General features: G+C 41.6%; 1 protein-coding gene across 5 annotated transcripts in view; it reads right to left on the bottom strand.

The window, feature by feature from the left end:
* The window catches only part of zfhx3b (zinc finger homeobox 3b), a 287,455-nt gene that overhangs the window by 127,581 nt on the left and 141,507 nt on the right, over positions 1 to 18,367 (bottom strand). For 2 of the 5 annotated variants that reach the window (XM_004543114.4, XM_004543116.4), the window contains exon 1: positions 8,500 to 8,872. The exons of the other annotated variants lie outside the window; for them this stretch is intronic. The gene's annotated coding sequence lies outside the window, so the exon portion shown is untranslated. Of the gene's footprint in view, positions 1 to 8,499; positions 8,873 to 18,367 lie in introns of those variants that run through there. 5 annotated transcript variants of the gene reach the window in all.

Raw genomic sequence — 18,367 nt, 5'->3', positions numbered from 1 at the left:
TTTAACACAGGGAAAATGAGAAACAGCATTTGTTTTTGGTACAGTGAGACCCAGAGTGAAACCCACACGTGTCTTCGGAGGAGGAAAGCAAAGAGAGGAGACGGGAGAGGCAAAGGCACACAAGACAGAGACACCATTCAGAATAACGTAGAGGCTTGCAGTAATATCGTGGTTTTGAAGAACTGCTAGTTTAATTGCAGGTTGGTGTCCCATATAATGTTGCCTGTGTGTGTGACACCTGCCATAAATGGTTTTAACTCGGGACAGTGGCAATTATAATTGAGCCAATCAGAAATCTTTCATAAATCCATGGACATGCTCACTGCAAGAGGTAGATGCTTATTTGACGAGGTGAGACGGCGACAGACGCACATGCAGTATATCTTCTTTTTAATTACAGCGTCTGCCAAGGTGGGACTTTGCTATAAACAATCATCTGTGCATTCGAACACGGTAACACCACATTATAATAATACATTCTCAAATGAAATATGTATATCATGACCTGCATTTGTTTCATTATTACTTGTTTTAGAACTGAAAATATAAAATAATAAAATACAGTGTATAGCTTAAAAACTGAAGGATCCAAGCCTGCTGTCATTTATTCAGCTGGTGCTTTAATTTATTCATTTCATTTGATAATGACTTAGGTGGTGATCAGATTGTATGTATTTAAAAAAAAAAAAAGCACAATTCCATAAAAATCCATCATACTATAAAGCTCCATGCTGCTTTATATTCACTGAAAGCTAATAAAGAAAACATATATATTGATATTGTTTTCAGGAAAGGACCATCACAGCTATTTTCTTTTATATAATCCAACCAATCACAGCACCAACTAAAGAAATGAAAGAATTTCGTTTCTGATTTACGTGCACCTTCCAACAAAAAACACACACAAAGAGCTAAAGTTCTTCTCACTATGCAGTTAAAAAAATATATAGTCATGTAGGAGTAATAAAATGCATCAGCATGTTATGTTAAATGTATTAGTAAAAATATAATACACAGAAGGTATGCATACACGGTACAGTGAACACCGAGGAAAAAAGGAAACTATATGCAGAAGCTGAAAGAAAGCTGACATCTGAAGACTATGGAGGCTACAGCACTTAGAGGCCATTTTATTGCTTTGCTGTGGTCAAGTGAGGTGCACTGAGCTCAATTCCACCACAACAATGGCAAAGAGGGCCGCAGAGACAAAAGAGGGCTATCCCTGCTTCTTAACCCCTTCACTGCTGGCAGATCAGTCGCCTAGGGCACCAAGCAAGCAACACCAGGCCACCTCAGGAGAAACCAGGGGAATGACAAATGGCAAGTTTTGACTCGCATGCTCTCTGTACGACATCTTGTAATGCACACATGCCCACATTTAGTTATTTACACAGACAAAACAACAGATGATGTGCGCAAACTCCTAAATAATCTATCGGCGAACAGATGAAGCCGGCTGCCTTTTATGAACAGGAAGCAGCAGTCTGTAGCTTCATCTCAGCCTTGTCTAATGCTGAAATACACTACAGTCTTTCCATCTCCGCCCCTCCCTCGCCTTCTCTTTCTCTCCATCCCCTCAACGTGCAACATGGTCGGGATACTACACATTTGCAAGTGAATTACACTTTTTGTTGGGATTTGTATGAGAGTGTGTATGTGTGTGTGCGTGTGAGTAAAAATAGGAAAGCGGGTGTGAGAGGGAAAGGGTGCTCCTGCCATCACTCTTTTCTTTTCTTCTCTCTGTAATCCTGAGGAGGATAAGCTGTGAGGTACACAGAGAGGAAGTGCCATAGACCTGCTGGGGTCCAGCACATCCCAGTGGTACATTCCTACCGCCCAGCTATCAGACACTCATAACGCATAGACAGATGCAGACTAATACCTCCTTAGGCAGACATAACTACTGTTTGTCACAGTCTCAGAGCGGAGTAGATGCTATGCAAAAGCACAGAAAGGGAATTAAAATCATTATGACCTAAATCTGAAATCAAAACTAAAGCTACAACCAAGAAGTGAAAAAAGAAAATAGAATATCACTGCATTAAGAAAAAACACTCGAATTGCAGTTTTACCTCACTGTATCAGTGAATCAGTCAGTAAGTAAATACAAAAAAAGTCAAATACAGCTTGTTTATGCACGTGTAGCAGTGTTAACACAGGGCACAGTAGCAGAGGAGAATGACTTGCATGGAGGAACAAATATTAGCATCACTTTCACATAGTATTTGATCTGTTATTTTAAAACACACACACTTTAATTGGTATTAATATAAGCCATGATTTTAGGTCATTAGATGACCCTGGCATAAATTAGCAACAAGAAAAAACGGCGTGCTGATGGCTTCTTTTATATAAAATATTTATTTTATTACTAAATGCTGGCATCTATTCAATAGGTCAATTATATGAATAACATAATAATAATATTATAATAATAAAAAATATATATGTATATTTATTAGACATATATAGACACGCACACACGCACTGAAAGCAGGAGCTATGCAGCTGATGCACTGTCACTTTTCTGAACCTGTCACTCCCTCTCCCTCATGCAACCCACACACACCCACGCACACACGCACGCACGCTTACATTTCGGTTACACAAAGTAGATTTCACAGACACAGATAAACAATACGAGGGCAGTTATCACTCCACAGAGCACAGTAACACAGAGGAAGAGGAAGAGGATGACAAAGAAATAGGGGAGGACAAAAAAGACGGCGTGTGTGTCGTCAGAGTCACAGGCCAGAGGGGCCCATGTATTGTTCCAGGGCTCAGTGTAGAGAGAGAAAGGCAACCTGGGCTGCCTCTGTCTAAGCGTCCTCCATGTTTTATGCATTCTGCCCTTTGTGATGATAAGCACTAGCGTGGAGGGTGGAATGCTGGCCTCCAGGGTCCAAGAGAAGGGTGGGCTCATGGGGGGCTGGGGTGCCGCTCAGTTCAATTTTGCAGCCCTTTGAGTCCTCCCTGTCATCCCTACCCTGCCCGCGTGTAGGCATATGTAGCCTTATGCCGACGCAAAACCGATGTTCCTCCCATCCCTAAATGCAAGAGCTAGCTGCTGCTGCCTCAGATAGGATGCACAGTCAGTCATAGCTACCACACACACATGCACAACACACACTCACCTTTTACGATACTGCCAGTATACTGCCGGGACAGGCATGCATCACGCAGCTTTTCCACTCACAGTCGATACAGCAACCCAAAAATAAAACAGTCTTTATCACTGTTACAACACCGCTATCTATCAAGCAGCCTTATTTGCTGCAAAACTGATATTGTACATTTATTACAGAAGCAATACTGAGATTCTAGTCAAGGACGGAGATGCACAAACACATTATAATCCCCTTTTCATGACTTCCACGGCACTAATTTATTGTTAGAATTGAATGAAAATTTGTATAAATTTGTGTCACACATTATTGTACTCTGTTCCATGGCAGACAGTGAATACCCTTCACTAGAGGGGAGAAAGTCAAATTAGACGTCACACTTTGCTCCTAAACATGGGGGGGGGGGGGGGGGGGGGAGTGGGGGGGGGGGGGGGGAGTGTTCTTCTCCTTCTCCCCATCTTTCTAATGTCTGTATGATAAGAGAGCGATGTTGCATTCTCACAACACAGGTCTGCTCTGATTTGAACGCTGGCTTAGATTTTTGGAAACTGTTTAAAATTAATAAAAGCATCGACTACAAAAACAAAAGGGTATCATATAAAGACCTTGATGGGGAACACTCAAAAGATATTAGATTTTCAGAACGGCAGTATGCCCACAAATCTGAACGCTGCTGCGCGCACACACACACACACACACACACACACACACACACACACACACACACACACACACATGCGCATCTTTCTCAGTCATAAATCTTGTCTACCACAATGATTTAACCAAGATTGTTAACACGATAACATATTGTGAAAGAGTAAACCACAAAAAAAAAAAAAACCCAACCAATTTCACTTAAAGATAAAAGGATGACACTGAAGATGAAGAAAAGCTCGGAAGAAAAAATGACAGGGAGAGAATTATAAGGAAAAAAGGAATGGCTTTCTGAGGATAAAGAGGAACTCTTTTTGGACACTGGGGGCCACTGGGATTAGGGATCAGGTAGAGAATTCATGCACACACTGTAGGCATGCTTACGCACACACACACACACACAGACACTAGAGTATGACATCCCTTCTATTCTCCCATCCCACTTTCTCACTATCTGTGTTTAACTAAGACACCCTCCTCCCCCTGCCCGCTTCTTTATGATAGCATGACACAAATACTGCAAATACTGGCCTCGGCTGCAGGACAGCTGGAAAAACTGGTCTTTGTTGCATGACCATGCATCAAAATCACACATCAAATTCAAAAGCCATCGTCTGTGATCACTGCCAGTCACATATATTGTACTATCTGACTTACATGCAGACAATACACAGAAAGGAGGAAATAACTGTCTGGTGACTGTTTAATAACCGTCCAATAACAATAATAATAATAATAATATGGAGAATTTTTTTTTTTTGCATAAATCAGTATGGATTTTTGTTTTCTATATGTACATACACACACTTTATCTGACACACGTGAAACTGTGCTGAATGTCTCCTACATGGCCCAAGCCTACTGTTTCACCCAAAGAGGGCTCTCTCCGACAGAGGACATGGCAGCGAGCTCTCCCACGGCACCGGTGCCCAAGCACGGAAAGGTGGGAGTTAAGGAGAGCGAAACGCAAAAACACAGAGAACAGGATGGTAAGTGAAAGAGGGAGGAGAGAGAGAGAGAGTGAGAGAGAGAGGGGAGATGGAGAGGAAGAGAAGGGGTTACGACAGCCAGAGGCGCTGCCTCCCCTTTCTCTGTGCTACCCCCCCAAACCACGGAACAAGTCCATCTGTGATGACTGCAACTCCCCTTTATCTCATTTACAAAACTGGACCTGCTGTTCCCACTCATTCGGTCAAGTGACACCTGAATTCTCTGAATATACCTGTCATCAAATATTGTAATGGAAGATGAGGGGGTGGCTAAGTGCAAACAGTGGACAACCGATTTGTTGCCGTGCAAGATCAATGGCAACTGCACATCTCCACAGCAAATACTGACATCATATCAGAGCTTTACGACACCAAATATTGCCTTCATGTTATGAATAACAATCGCAACACAAAGAACACAGAAATAACCAGGTGTGAGTACACGATAAATCACAACCAGAATCACGCTTCACAACGAAATGCACCACAGTGCTATTGGGGTGGAGAAGAAAATCAAATCCAGTTGATTTCAAAGAAAGAAAAAGAATTTAGATACTTGTCCATCACGTTCACATAACAATCCCACCGTGTGATGTCAAAAAGATAAAATTATAACACTAATAAAATTCTGATAAAAATAATTACAATTAAATTTGGGAAATAAATCCATAAGCTATATTTTTTTTTCTTTTATTGTCAACATAGGGAATATACTACCTTCATATTTTGCTTAGGTGATTTGCCATACCTATTTGTGTTGAAATGTTTTGGATTTGTGGAAATATTAAAAATGAGCTTTTGGCAAAAAACACTCTTCTAAACAAAAATGATAACCTAGTCTTGAGAAAGATATTAACGGAGAGGGAGAAATAACTCTGATCACAAGAAATCAAATCAAAATAAATACGATGGCCTCAAATATTTCTACACAAGCTGTCTGTGGTAAATACATCACTCTGGTAGCACTTTAAACCTGAGCGGAATACTTCCACTATCACAGTCAGAGATGAGCTTGAGATACTACAGTTAGCGACACCAAACACAGCTCCTGACAATTTGTGAAATAGATTACACAAAAATAAAGCCAGTGACATTCCTATACCTTTTCCTAGAACTGTTATAATTAAACATAAATATGACAATGAGGCAAGACAGGAAAATCAGACAGGTGAGATGACAGTAAACATTTCTGCTGTCTTTGTTTTGTAAGGTAAGAGGGAGAGAGAGGGAGGATGTGGAGCGTTAACTGTCAGGCAGGGGAGGAAGGGAGATCACTCATGTTTTGGCACAGCAGCCTACCTGTCCTATATTAACACCTTTAAAATTCGAAGCACATAAAAGTTACTGTTGCAGTCGCAGAAAGACACTGGAATACAAAGTACAGAAGAAGAAAAAAATGACTTAAATGTGAATCAGATTACCGATAAAAATGCAAAGAAAAATAAGAATGCTGGTCTCTCTCTCTGGCAGTGCTAATCTCTTTCTGTCTGCTCCTCTACAGCCTGAAAGGTAGGGATCTGTTTACCTGACCTCTTCCTCTGATTGCTCCTCTATGGCCCATGGCTATCTGACCCCTCTGCACTCCTACCCTCAGCAGCACCCCCACCCCTTTTTTAAGGGGGGGGGGGGGGGGGGGCTTTCTCTTGCAACCTCTTGACTACATGAACGTTTAATTGTATTAAACCCGTTACCGATCTATTTTCGTTTCTCCCATCCTAAAATAAGTCTTAATCCTGCAGATGCTGACAACCATACGGGCTTTGTGTGGCTCCCAAAACATGCCAACAACTAGCCTACCATCACCCTGTTCCCCCAGCCAGACCCACTCTCTCCCCATTATCCCTCGGCTGTTTGCGAGGGGGTTTCCTCTCTGTCTTTTTTATCTCTGCTCTCACTCCATGACCCCTGTTCCCCCCGTTTCTTGCTGTCTGACCTACACCCCCCCCCCCCCCCTCACAGACAGACACACACAGCCTCTCACCCCCCTTTCTGCTTCCCCAAACGGTACACATATCCTATCAATGCCTCTGCTCGCTCGGAAAAACCTTTTTCTCTCTTTCTATTCCCGACTCTGTGTCGCGAAATATATCGCAGATTACCTAATCATTCTCGCCGCTTTTTTAAAAAGCCGTATATAGACCAAGTCCTCCTGAAAAGTAGTCGTTATGTTTGAGGATATTTACAGAAATTTTCATCTTTCAATTACAGTCAAGGCAACAGAATTTCCGATTTCTTTATTTTTTCCGATCAGATTCATGTTTTTTGGGAGGGGGAGATTAGTTGGCCTATCAAAGCTATAATCAACTGTATTGGGGGGAAAAGGCCTCTTCAGCTGAGACCATCTCTTTCAAAAGGCGTGTGTTTTCCACTCAACAATGCAGTCTGTTCTATTTTGAAGATATCCAGTTTGACTTTCTTTTCTCTCTCTCTCACTCTTTTTTTTTTTTTATTCCTACAAGCGATCACTAAATGCATTCAGTGACCTGCAGGTTTAGCCTGGACCACGCTTAAAGTTTCCGGCAGTAACTTTGGAATGATAGTGTCTGCTTAAGGTCAGTCAAATGAGGCAATGTGTTGTTGTCTTTCTGGTCAACGTTTCTCGGGGAAAAGTCTTTTCTTGAAAGTCAAGATACGGTAGCCAAGTAGTTCGAGGCAGAAGACGCAGGCTGTCGCCGTCTTCCCTAAAATGCATGTCTGCTTTGTGCAGCGCTGCTCAGACTCTCAGGCTGTCCGTGTACAAGGTCCTGCTGATCCGCTCCTGTCACGAAGGAGACCCTGGGCTCCGTTTTTCCCTCAACAAACCACATTCACATTGCACACACCGCGCCCGCAAACACAAACCCGCTCATGCACGCACACACACGCACACACAAACACACACGTCGATCGATTTGCATGTGACTCCGTCAGTGAATGAGCGAGTATCGACTTAAAAACAACGCTTGAAAGAGGCAAACCGCTATGAAAAATAAAAAAGAAAAGATGGACAAAGTGGGGTAAAGGGGGGAAAGTGTAGCTAGAGGAACTAAGGCAGGGCGGAGGGATTGCCCATTTCAGACAGAGACGTGTCGGAGAAGAACAAAAATGTCTTTATCCAGAAGAGGATTTTATAAGCACACGACGTTGGTGAAACCCCGTGGATGTGGCAAGTGTGAAATCTGTCAAAATTTAGAAAGAGAGAGATGTTCCCATCTGCCGGACACACACGGACCCCACTAGCTGGACTTGGAGCTCCTTTTCTGGGCAGCGCTCATGTGGAGCTGCCGCTGCCCTTCGTCCGCCGCTCAGCACAGCCCTCTCTCATTGCGTTTGTGCCTCAAAACACGTTTCTCGACAACCACAAACCCTCTACACCTTTCCCCGATCCCACCGAAAAGCACACATTTGTTTTAAAACCGTGCTTTTTTTTTATCCCCCCCCTCTCTCCACGATCAACTGCTTGGAGTGGATCGCTGTCTTGCCTATTTCTTATCTTCCATTCATGAGGAGGAGAGGACGGACGCTGATGTAAACACAGGTAACGATACGAATAAAAATCGAGAATAAACCAACTACTTGCATGAAATGAACTTGTGATCGCCAGCCTTTTCTCACAACGTGAGAATAGCCAGGTCCGCTACACGAAAAAACTACGAACAGATAGGAGAGGAGAGATTCAGATAAGTCAGACAGCGAAAAGAATAGGATCGCTGAAACAGAGGAAAAGAGACAAACGCAAAGTTGAAACTTACAATTTCTCGCTGCCGGTTTGTGATCCTCGCTTTTTAATCCAGTATTGAGATGATTTAGCTAAAGATCCCATCAAGGCAGTCCCCTTTTGGTCAGTTTGCGCTTAGGGTGGCAAAAGAAAGATCATTGTTGTTGCGGAGTGTAAAAAACGAAGTAGGTACTATTAGTTGTTAAAGGCAATATAAAAATAATTTGGATGCAAAGCAGGCGATGAGTCTTGTGTTAGAGGGAGCGAGGAAGAGGTGAAAGTGAGATCTGATGATTGAAAAGAAAAAACTCTTTGGATCTTTATTCCTGCTAATTAGTTTCCTGCAAAAAATGGCTGTGATTAATTCAGTGCGCATGTGCTTCATTACACAGGCACGAAGGGAAGGGCTAATTAGCCGCCTTCTGGATCAATAAGATTCAGCAAAGGAGAGAGCTCGGGAGAGAGAGGGAGGGAGGGAGGGAGAAAGAGGAGGGAGGGAGGGATGGATGGATAGATACAAGTAGAAAAAAAGAGGAAAGTAATGATCAGGAATTGAAAATATGGAATTAAGAACAGCGGAAAGTAAGAGTTTGATTAGAGGAAAGGCAGCGAAAGTTAATAGTGGAGCAGGCAGCCGTAGCAGGCAAAGCCCGGTGCCACGGACGCAGCTTTTCTTCCGCTCTTTTTTTTCCTCCACTTTTTGAAAACGTTTTCTTGTCGCGGTTTTTGCTTTTTAAAATGAAAGATATGCACATGTTTCGGTCACTTAAAGCGCATAAGCAGCCCGGCTTTATTTTATTCAGTCTCTTTTGGGTCCATGCGAGCCAATTTGGTCTCGTCAAAGCTGCACGGAGGGTTATGTTTCTTCTTCTTCTTCTTCTTCTTCTTTTTTTTTTAAGTGAGTTTAGATTGTACGTTTAAAGAAGTTATTGAAAACCAAATCAGACTCTCGGCAGCTGAAATAACCAGAAAAGTTCGCCTGCTAGTCATCGGCACAGTGTACCTGTAACCATTCAGCGACCTGTCGTGTTTGCAAAGAACTACAATAAACATTTGCGGGGGGATGATTATTTTTTTCAAAGCGATTTCCACATCTATACAAAAGTGTACTGCAACAGCAGCATGCAGGATGCCAGGGTATAGCTTACTATTGTAACCCGCAAAAAACAAAGGGAAAAAAGAGCATGCTTGGTTCCCTGGATATTAGAACTAACAGGTTATATGTACGTGTACATTTATACATTTTGAAGCATTAAGAGGAAAGCCACTTGCCCAGAGACTGAAGTTGGCATTAAACAGCGGTGTTGCGCGCCTTCAAAAATGTCAAACTTTGATCAACTTCGTGTAGATCGACCCTTGCAAAAACATGGAAGGGAATCCTTTTGAATTCTTGCGTTTATTTCCCAAATAAAAATCAAATCAAATTAAAACAACGGTGACTGGCTCAATGGTGAGACGTATATGAAAGTCTACTGCAACTTTAGAGCAATGAGGTGTTTCTCAACTCGCATAAAAATGTGTGTGCGTATATTTAAGTGAAATAAAGCAAACAAAGCCATGACACCTGACGGAAATGTGAAATTGTCAAATTTGGTTTTATAGAATAAGACAGAGCAAAATGCAAGTTTGACGGAGAAGGTATGAAAAGGACGTGTCGTCCTTACAGTTACAGCCAGTTCCAAATTGCAGACCAAATAAAATTCAGCACAATATCTTATAGCAGTGTTGGAATATAAAATAATTTGTTATTTAAGATATTAGGAGAACCCCATAAAAGGTTTAAATATTTTTTCTTTTTTTCCTGTAAATCTGGCAAACTCGTGAGAGCTGCTTTTATTCGTACAGTATGCAAAGAAAATTCAGCTTCTTAAAAAACTCCAACCAAATAAAGAACTTGTTGAAACCACAACCATATACATGTGTGTTATATCTAATTTAATTTTTAAGGCTATTTATAATGTGCATAAGCCTGAAGTAGCTATTTAAAAAATATACATATATTGTTTCTTACCCAGCACATCAGTGAAAGGCTTGCTGAAACACAGAGGAGTGATGGGGAAACAGGCTATCAAGACATCTATTACTAAACTGATTTTGTTTGTTGGCAGCATCGTGTTCAATAAGTGCACCTTCTCTTAAATAATAATAATAACACTATAAATGTGTGACAAGGTGACAGAGTTGTGTCAGGCGTTTTTTTGTTTGGTCCACTCCGGTCTGTATGCATGGAATTTGCTATGCTGTGATAATTACACTGATATTATGACAGGAAGCCCAGGTGGTCAGTGTCTCATCTCCTCCTGAGGTGTTTCGTGTTCAGGAAATTCTGAAAGCCTTTATGATCGATCCGAACATGAATTTGTTGAGGTTCTGCGTTTGTTTGTCTTAATAATATTTCCGTAAAGCACGTCTCCTCTGTAACTGATGTCCCATCGTTTTCTCCGAATGAAAAGACCGCATTGCAAAAAATCAACCTTTGAGTCTTTCAGTGCTCTTTGTTATGATAATTTTATTGTTGATTCTCCGAGGAAATGGACAATCCCTCACTCTTAGTGTGCACACTTTCTGTGCAAACACTTCCATATAGAGTCCCTGGTCCACTGAATACAAGCAGTAGCTTTCCCTGATAACACAACGTGCCATGTTTATTGAAACAATACGGATTTGTTAGCCTGGGTCTATATGGTGAATTCAGACGCAGAGTTAACAGTTAAAAGGCAAACATAGCCCGGCCGAAACATTGCCCAATCATACAGATTCAAAGTACCCAGTATACAAAGCTTTGGTAAGAAACGACTTTTAACCGGGTTAATAAATCTACCGAACATGTATTTTGTTTGTTTGCTTGTTTTCGCGTGTCCCGGATAGAAATGCATGGCACAGACAAATCTAATGTGTTTCATTTTTATTTATTTTTTTCGAGAATCTCACACAGCCGATGTGTTTAGCCTTTTGTGATGGTGCAGTGGCGAAGATGGTAGATGAATGCTAGACCATATTTTATATTTTCCAGGGGCCTTTGACTTAAAGGTTAGAAAGGTTATGAAACCCCATGGGACCCGGCGTTTCTACAGATCCAATAGCATATATTCCTTTGAAGAGCCTATGAAAATCAAACTTCTTACATTGTATCCTATATGGCCAAGACCCAACTCCCCCCTTCCATCGCTCTCTTTCTCTCCCTCCCTCCCTCTCTGTCTGTCTCTCCCCCTTCTCTCTCTCCCTCTCTCTCTGCTGGTAAAATATATGGTGTGCTGTAACACGGCATTTCCTCAGCACTTGCCTTCCACAAGCCACGGTAGGCACTGATACCTGTTTTTAAGCAATGCGGCATCGCCTGTATAGCATGCCCCTCTTAGAAAAACAAGACAACTGCATCGCCCCTTCGAACAGCTCGCATTTTTGCAGTGTGAGAGGCAGTCTGCAGGAATCTCGAGGATTTGCGACGTGTCTGCTCTCTCGGGAAGAAGAGATTGTAAAAATGAATAGGTTGAAAACAGCGTGCGAGAGGAGTTAAAGGGGCTGCGAGATAATAAAAGAGTGTGGTGTAATTTGAGGCTTGTAGGAGGCAGCTTTGAGCCAGTCAGTCGCCTAAAGCCTAACAATGCAAACTTCAGTTTACAAATTTATGCAAAGGCCTGATTGATATTACTCCATCAGCGACCATATTGAGTATAGTGTAGGCTAAATCAAAGGCAGAGCAGTCAGGCAGAGGCCTTGGTGCTTTTAGGGCCTATGCATCACTGAAAAGAGAAAAAGGGGGAACTGACAGGGTCTGAAGCTTTTGTGTTACCACCATTCAATTGCGTCTCTCAGTGGGAAGGATAACTGTCCACGTGCCAGCCTCAATAGGCATACATCGATGAGTGGCATTGCAAATTCAACACAACCTGTGGCTATGACAGCCCGTGGATATGACAAAGAAAGGCAGAGGAGCTTAAAAATGCAAAATTCTCCGTAGATGCGGAGCACATGAAAGTGCTTGACCATATGAAGGACTGCAAGGAACAAAACTGTGCATTCAGAGGGCAGAGCCCCCCTCCCCCCAATAATCGTCACTAACGTGCTTGAACCGGCACTCTGTGATGGTTGTCAGAGACCCATGTGTAGCACTTGTCAGCTTTTAGAAATATTTACTTTAATGTGTTCAAATTAAATTACATTTACTTTATTTAACAGATCGGCTACCGTGCTCCCGTGTTACGCGTGCCCGAGCGTGTACGCCATGCACTCGGAATCCCAGACAAAGCACAAAGGGAAACAGAGGAAATGAGCAGGGGTGAAAGTATTTAAAGATGAAAGCTGCTATCGAGAAAAGTCATATAACTTTATAAAGAGATAACGACCATTATATTCCGAAGGATTTAGGGATTTAAGATGTTCATAGGCTGCAATATTAACAAGAGGAGTGTCAGTCATGTGTTCAGGCTATGGTAAACAGATATGAAAAGGGCATCAGGAAATTCTTAAGGAAACCGACTGAGCGAGCTTATGCTGTGAAAATATAAATAAAAATTGCGTGTGGACTCGAAGCTCAGGCTGAGACACAAAGGGAAACAACACAAATATTTTTTTTAACGACGAAAATTAAATTGATTTTTCTTTTTAGTGAAGATGTTAATGACACATTTAAAAGACGCCACACGCACGGCCCGCGGGTTCGATCCTCCGCTCAGTGACCCCAGCTGGGCTGATAATAGGCTAGAAAGACTGGAGCCCAGGTTACCCATCTTAACTGTAAATACAGACATTTAAAAACTTTTCAATATATTATTATTTTTCATAAAAAGGTACAACTTACTGATGCGGAATAATTTGAAATTTTGAGAAAATACAATTTTCTTAAAATCATGTTTGTTGTTCTTTTTCCCCTTTTCCCTCACTCAATAATCAATCGAATGTAACAGTTGAGCCTGCGCTGTTTACCGCTGCAGAACCCACGAGAGAGGCTGGTGTCCGGCTCCGTGTGTCTAGGGTGGATAGGGCAGCACAGCCAGGTGCAATGGGAGCGCCCTCTTATGTTCAGCCTGACCACTGGGATCAAGTAGCGCATCAGCTCTTTCATGGAAGCCAAGCGCCTGCGGACCCAGGTCTTTGCAAAAGCGCACCTTTGCCTTTGAGTCTGTGGTTGCATCTTAAAAACGGACTCGAATGTAAACGAGGCACGCAAACACGTTCAGGTTATCGCGTGGACAAAATAGGCGAGGGATTTCAACGTTGGAAATCACAGACATTTCAGTCAAACGTGTTTTTGTTTATTGTTTTTTTTTAACCGACCATTAAGGACACGAGATTCACTCCGAAAATTATCCTAGTTTTGAAATAGCCTCTGACTGACCGAGAGCGAAAAAGAACAACATGCCCAGCTCGGATCAAACCGAAATTTTGGCCTAATTAGCGGGGCGTCCTGCAGAAATCTGCTGATACACAACTTCAGAAAAGAGACAAATAAATAATCAAAAGTGCAGCTATTCCACTTCTAAATTAACTTTTTACAATCGTTTTGGATTGGGGACTATAAATGTAACATGCTTTGCACTCTACACATGATTTCCCACCATCATCCTTGAAGGATGTGTGCCACGTGCCTTGTGGACAGGGGAAAAACATCTTTTTGCAAACCTTTACTTATAACTATTTTATTTCCTCGGCTTTATTCTCTAAACCAGCAATTTAAAAAAAAGTAAACCTACACACGCCTGTGGCCTCTAGCTTTCTAGCCCCCCACCCTCCCCCTTTTTTCCCCTCCATTTTTGGCACCCCCAGAATGTTCCTGACTGGATGCAGCTGATCACTGTGGTGGATCTTTTGTTTATCAAAATCAAATGCAACGTTTGGACTCGTCTTTGGTGCTCTTTCACTTACACTCTTGCCCATCACATATCACATAGTGTGTTGGATCATTTTATTCATATTTCACATGCTTTCTAGATTTATTACAGTATTTTCATGGATCTATTTGTTTGCTTGTGTATTTTTTCTGTAATGTCTTATAAGGGGATATTCTACCTGCTGTTGTATTTGCTTGTTTATTTCATGTGATTTTATTTTTTATTAATTTTTTTTAATATTGCTCTTTTATTTTAGGTTGTTAATCCAGTGCTTCTGAAATAAAATATTGATATTAAAAAATTCCCTTGGACAAATATGCCCTGCACGTTTCTTTTCTTTTTTAAACTCTTTTGAGATTGCATGCTACATCTGAAATATGTCTGTTGACAATGTAAAATTGTTTTTATTTTTTTAACCTACATGTTAACGATAGATACATACAAACCAGCAACACGGGGGTAAAGCTTACGTCATATTTCTGAATGCTACATGAAGTGTAAAAAAAAAGAGAACCTGCTTCCTGCTGCTGGTGTTGTGATTTTAGAGTTTGGGATAGAATAAATGACGAGCGACCGTCTGGTCAGTCTGCCTCATTTACATGAGAAAAAAGAAGGCATATCAATTCCTCTCTCTCATCCATTTACTCGCCCTGCCAGTACTGCCTTATTAATGATCAAATGCATTATTCAGAAACAGTTTTGACGTTTGGATTTTGGAAAGACGGTCGTGTTAACCCATAATTATTCTGTCAATATTCGAAAAATGTCGTAAAACATTAAAAAATCTCCGATGTTTTGCTGTCTTTGCTTGATTGTACAGATTATTTCCCCCTGACCACTGCGACTGAATCGCATCAAGAACACACACACACACACACACACACACACACACACACACACACACACACACACACACACACACACACACACACACACGTACGTTCCCCCAAAAATCAGCGAGCGTGACTCCTTGTCTCACTCTCCCTGTTTCTCTGCCTCCTTCCCCTCTGTGCATGGTTTACATGAGCGTGTGTATCTGCGTGTGTGTATGTGTGTGGTGGTAGTGGGGGCATCACTCTGTCGCATCATATTTTATAGGCAGAAAATTAAAATAATACTAATACTAATAATAATAACAGTTGTTGTTGTTATTCTTGTTGTAATCGCCGTAGTGGCGAATTGCAAGTGTACAAATGTTTCACAAACCACTGTAAAAACAACAGCACAAAAGTGCGTGTGAGCAGTGATATTCTACAGCAGTCCAGCCTCATCACACCTCACCTCTTTCAAGTACACAAAATCATTTTCAGCCACTTTCTTTTAAACTAATGATTTATATTAGCGATTAACTCCACACACACACACACACACACACACACACACACACACACACACACACACACACACACACACACACACACACATAGATATACATATATGTTTTTCTCTTTTCGTATTTTTCTAAAGAAGATGTCAGGTTCTGCGCAGATCTAAACATCTTGCAAGTGTTGCCAGATAGAAATTCCAAATCAGAAATATATATTTGGAAAAAAATAAATAAAAGCGTCGAGGAAGAACACGCGTTGAGCTAAAAACAAAACATAAGGCAAAGGCTTGTGTAAATATTACAATCTACATAGTTTTAAGGACAAATGTGATAAATTTCGTATTTAATGTCGAGATCATTTTAAAGCAACGCACTGTTAACGGAGGAAGGAAATAAGCGCAGACTAGGCCTTCTGATAATGCATATTTCAGATCGGGGGATACAGTGAATAGTGGAGAAATCCTTAGAGCTGCTGTCACAGATACTGGGTGTGAGACAGGCGGGACTCGTGGGGTTTTACGCGCTTTAGAGAGGCTCACTGAAACAGAGGGATCCCAAATCAGAGCCATATGACCACTCCAGGCAACAGCTACTTTAGCTGATGGTAAACCGACCCAAAGAGAAGACTCGCAGATCCTCACAGCGCAAAACTTATTTAAATGCCACTTGGTGCTCGCTGAATTTTCAATCGAACGCGAGAAAGTTAGAGTTAATTTTCCTTGATGTAAAGAAATACCCCCTAACAACACAACGAGATAAAATATGACAGGTGGAAGCGACATGGAGGGCAAACACACAGATCCAGGACTGTCGCCAGAGGTCAAATCCAAATCCTGCGTCACCCGCAGCCTCTGGGACGCTGCACCATATTTCTGCAGACAATGGCCTGTGTCACACGGGACAGACACAGTTTCAAGTTTGCCTACCGTTGATTCACAAGAATAAAAACAGTAATAATCATCTGGCAGGAACAGTTGAATGCATAAATTAAAAAAAAAAGCACCAAGGGAGGACTTAGAGGACAGAGTTTGAAATAACAGAGCATCCACCAGGTTATATTATAAGGCTTTAAATATGCCAAATTAACCACACAATTGGTGATTATTGGAGTGAGAATTAATCAATTCAAATCAATGACAGTGAATAACAACACTGATGGCAATTCAAGAAAAATGATCCATAGCAGATATAATGCACAGGTGTAGCTCAATCTAAAGTGAACACAAAGACAGCTTTTGATTTGTCTTTATATATTCAGCGGCTATTCAGGACCTATTTACTACACCCAGTCAGCAGGCTGCGACTCAGACAAGTGAGAGAAGTGAAGACAGACAAGGTTGGGATCGTAGGGAATTTTGCATGGAAATCAACTACCCATATCATACCTCTCCACACAACGCCCTACTGATGCAGAGACAGCATCTGTGCTGCATCTAGTTAAGAAACAAAGCCAACAGGCTCATCCAAAACCCCACGCTATCAAACCTCCAGTACTGTGAAGAAGCCCTCTGGTTGTGTGAAAGCAATTTAAGCTGGTCAAAGCAACTGAGGCAGAATTATGGATGCTTAACCCCTATCAGCTCTCCTAAACCTCGTCTTGGTGGCAGGCAGCCCCACCTATATGCTGTGTGTGGTGAGTTGGAAGGGTTGTGGTCATGTTCTCTAAATACCTCAGCGGAGGTGAGTGTTCCTGAAGCCAATAAAAACCGGTGATTAATGGTGCTGTTCTTTTTTTTTTAGGTGTTAGCTTGTTAAGGGATTTAATAGCAAAGGTGTTTACTTTTTGCAGTGACAGAAAAATTACAGGAGCACAGGGCTAAGACCTTAAACCAGGAGGTCTGCACGAGCGTTATTGTCACCGGTGTCGTGTTACTACAATATATATGCAAATATATATGTATAATAATGCAATGAATGACCATAAAGATGGCTTATAAAAGCAATTCCTCAGAGGAAAATCAACTTCACAAGTTGAACTTTTCAACTTGGACTCGGAGCTGTCACGCAGACAGTCAGAAGCCTTGCATATGGCACAGGGATGATGCTCAGTAATGACACCTGTATCCCTGCTACTAGGAGCACGCATCTCACATGCCCTGCCATCGTGCTAAGATCACTTCTGTATTATGTATTTTAGCGCGTGTGCAGCAATCAACTGACCTCGTTGCTGTGACAGAAATGCCCTTTACCTAATTCAAGCACTTTTATTTTTGTTGTGTGTCTACTGCATATGTGACACTGGAGGTTTGGAGGGGTGGCAGGAAAGGGCTCTTTTACTTTTTACTGTGTTAAAAAACACACAGGCAGTAACACAAACAGTGACAAGAGAGTGACAGATGTGTTAGCAGCAAGCAGGAACAATGTAGTAACACTTCTAATTCTGTCAGATAAGTAGTTACTAAATCATTTGCAACGCTGTGCATCACTACAACTTTGTGGTGTTATCGGCTGAATCTGATCCACTTATACAGTTGTTTTGCTGCTTATAAGGGCAAAAAGATATCAGCATGAAAAACTGTCTTTGAATTCCAAAAGGTCATACCTTCCCTGTGGTCAAATGAGCGACAGTGATGTGATATTCTGTTTCATAGCTTAGAGGATAAAATGAGTGCGTTGAATCACAGACACATATTAATTCACTTCATGACTGTTTGTAAATTAATCTTGGAATCACCAAGTTAGTCTCTGGCTCATATTAAGCTTGAACGTTACAATTAAAGGAAAGTTCAAGCTTATAATAAATC

Source organism: Maylandia zebra, linkage group LG1 (assembly GCF_041146795.1).
Source record: "Maylandia zebra isolate NMK-2024a linkage group LG1, Mzebra_GT3a, whole genome shotgun sequence".
NCBI classification, from domain to species: domain Eukaryota; kingdom Metazoa; phylum Chordata; class Actinopteri; order Cichliformes; family Cichlidae; genus Maylandia; species Maylandia zebra.
The sequence above is the reverse complement of the archived record's forward strand: the minus strand, read 5'-3'. Positions and strand labels throughout refer to the sequence as shown.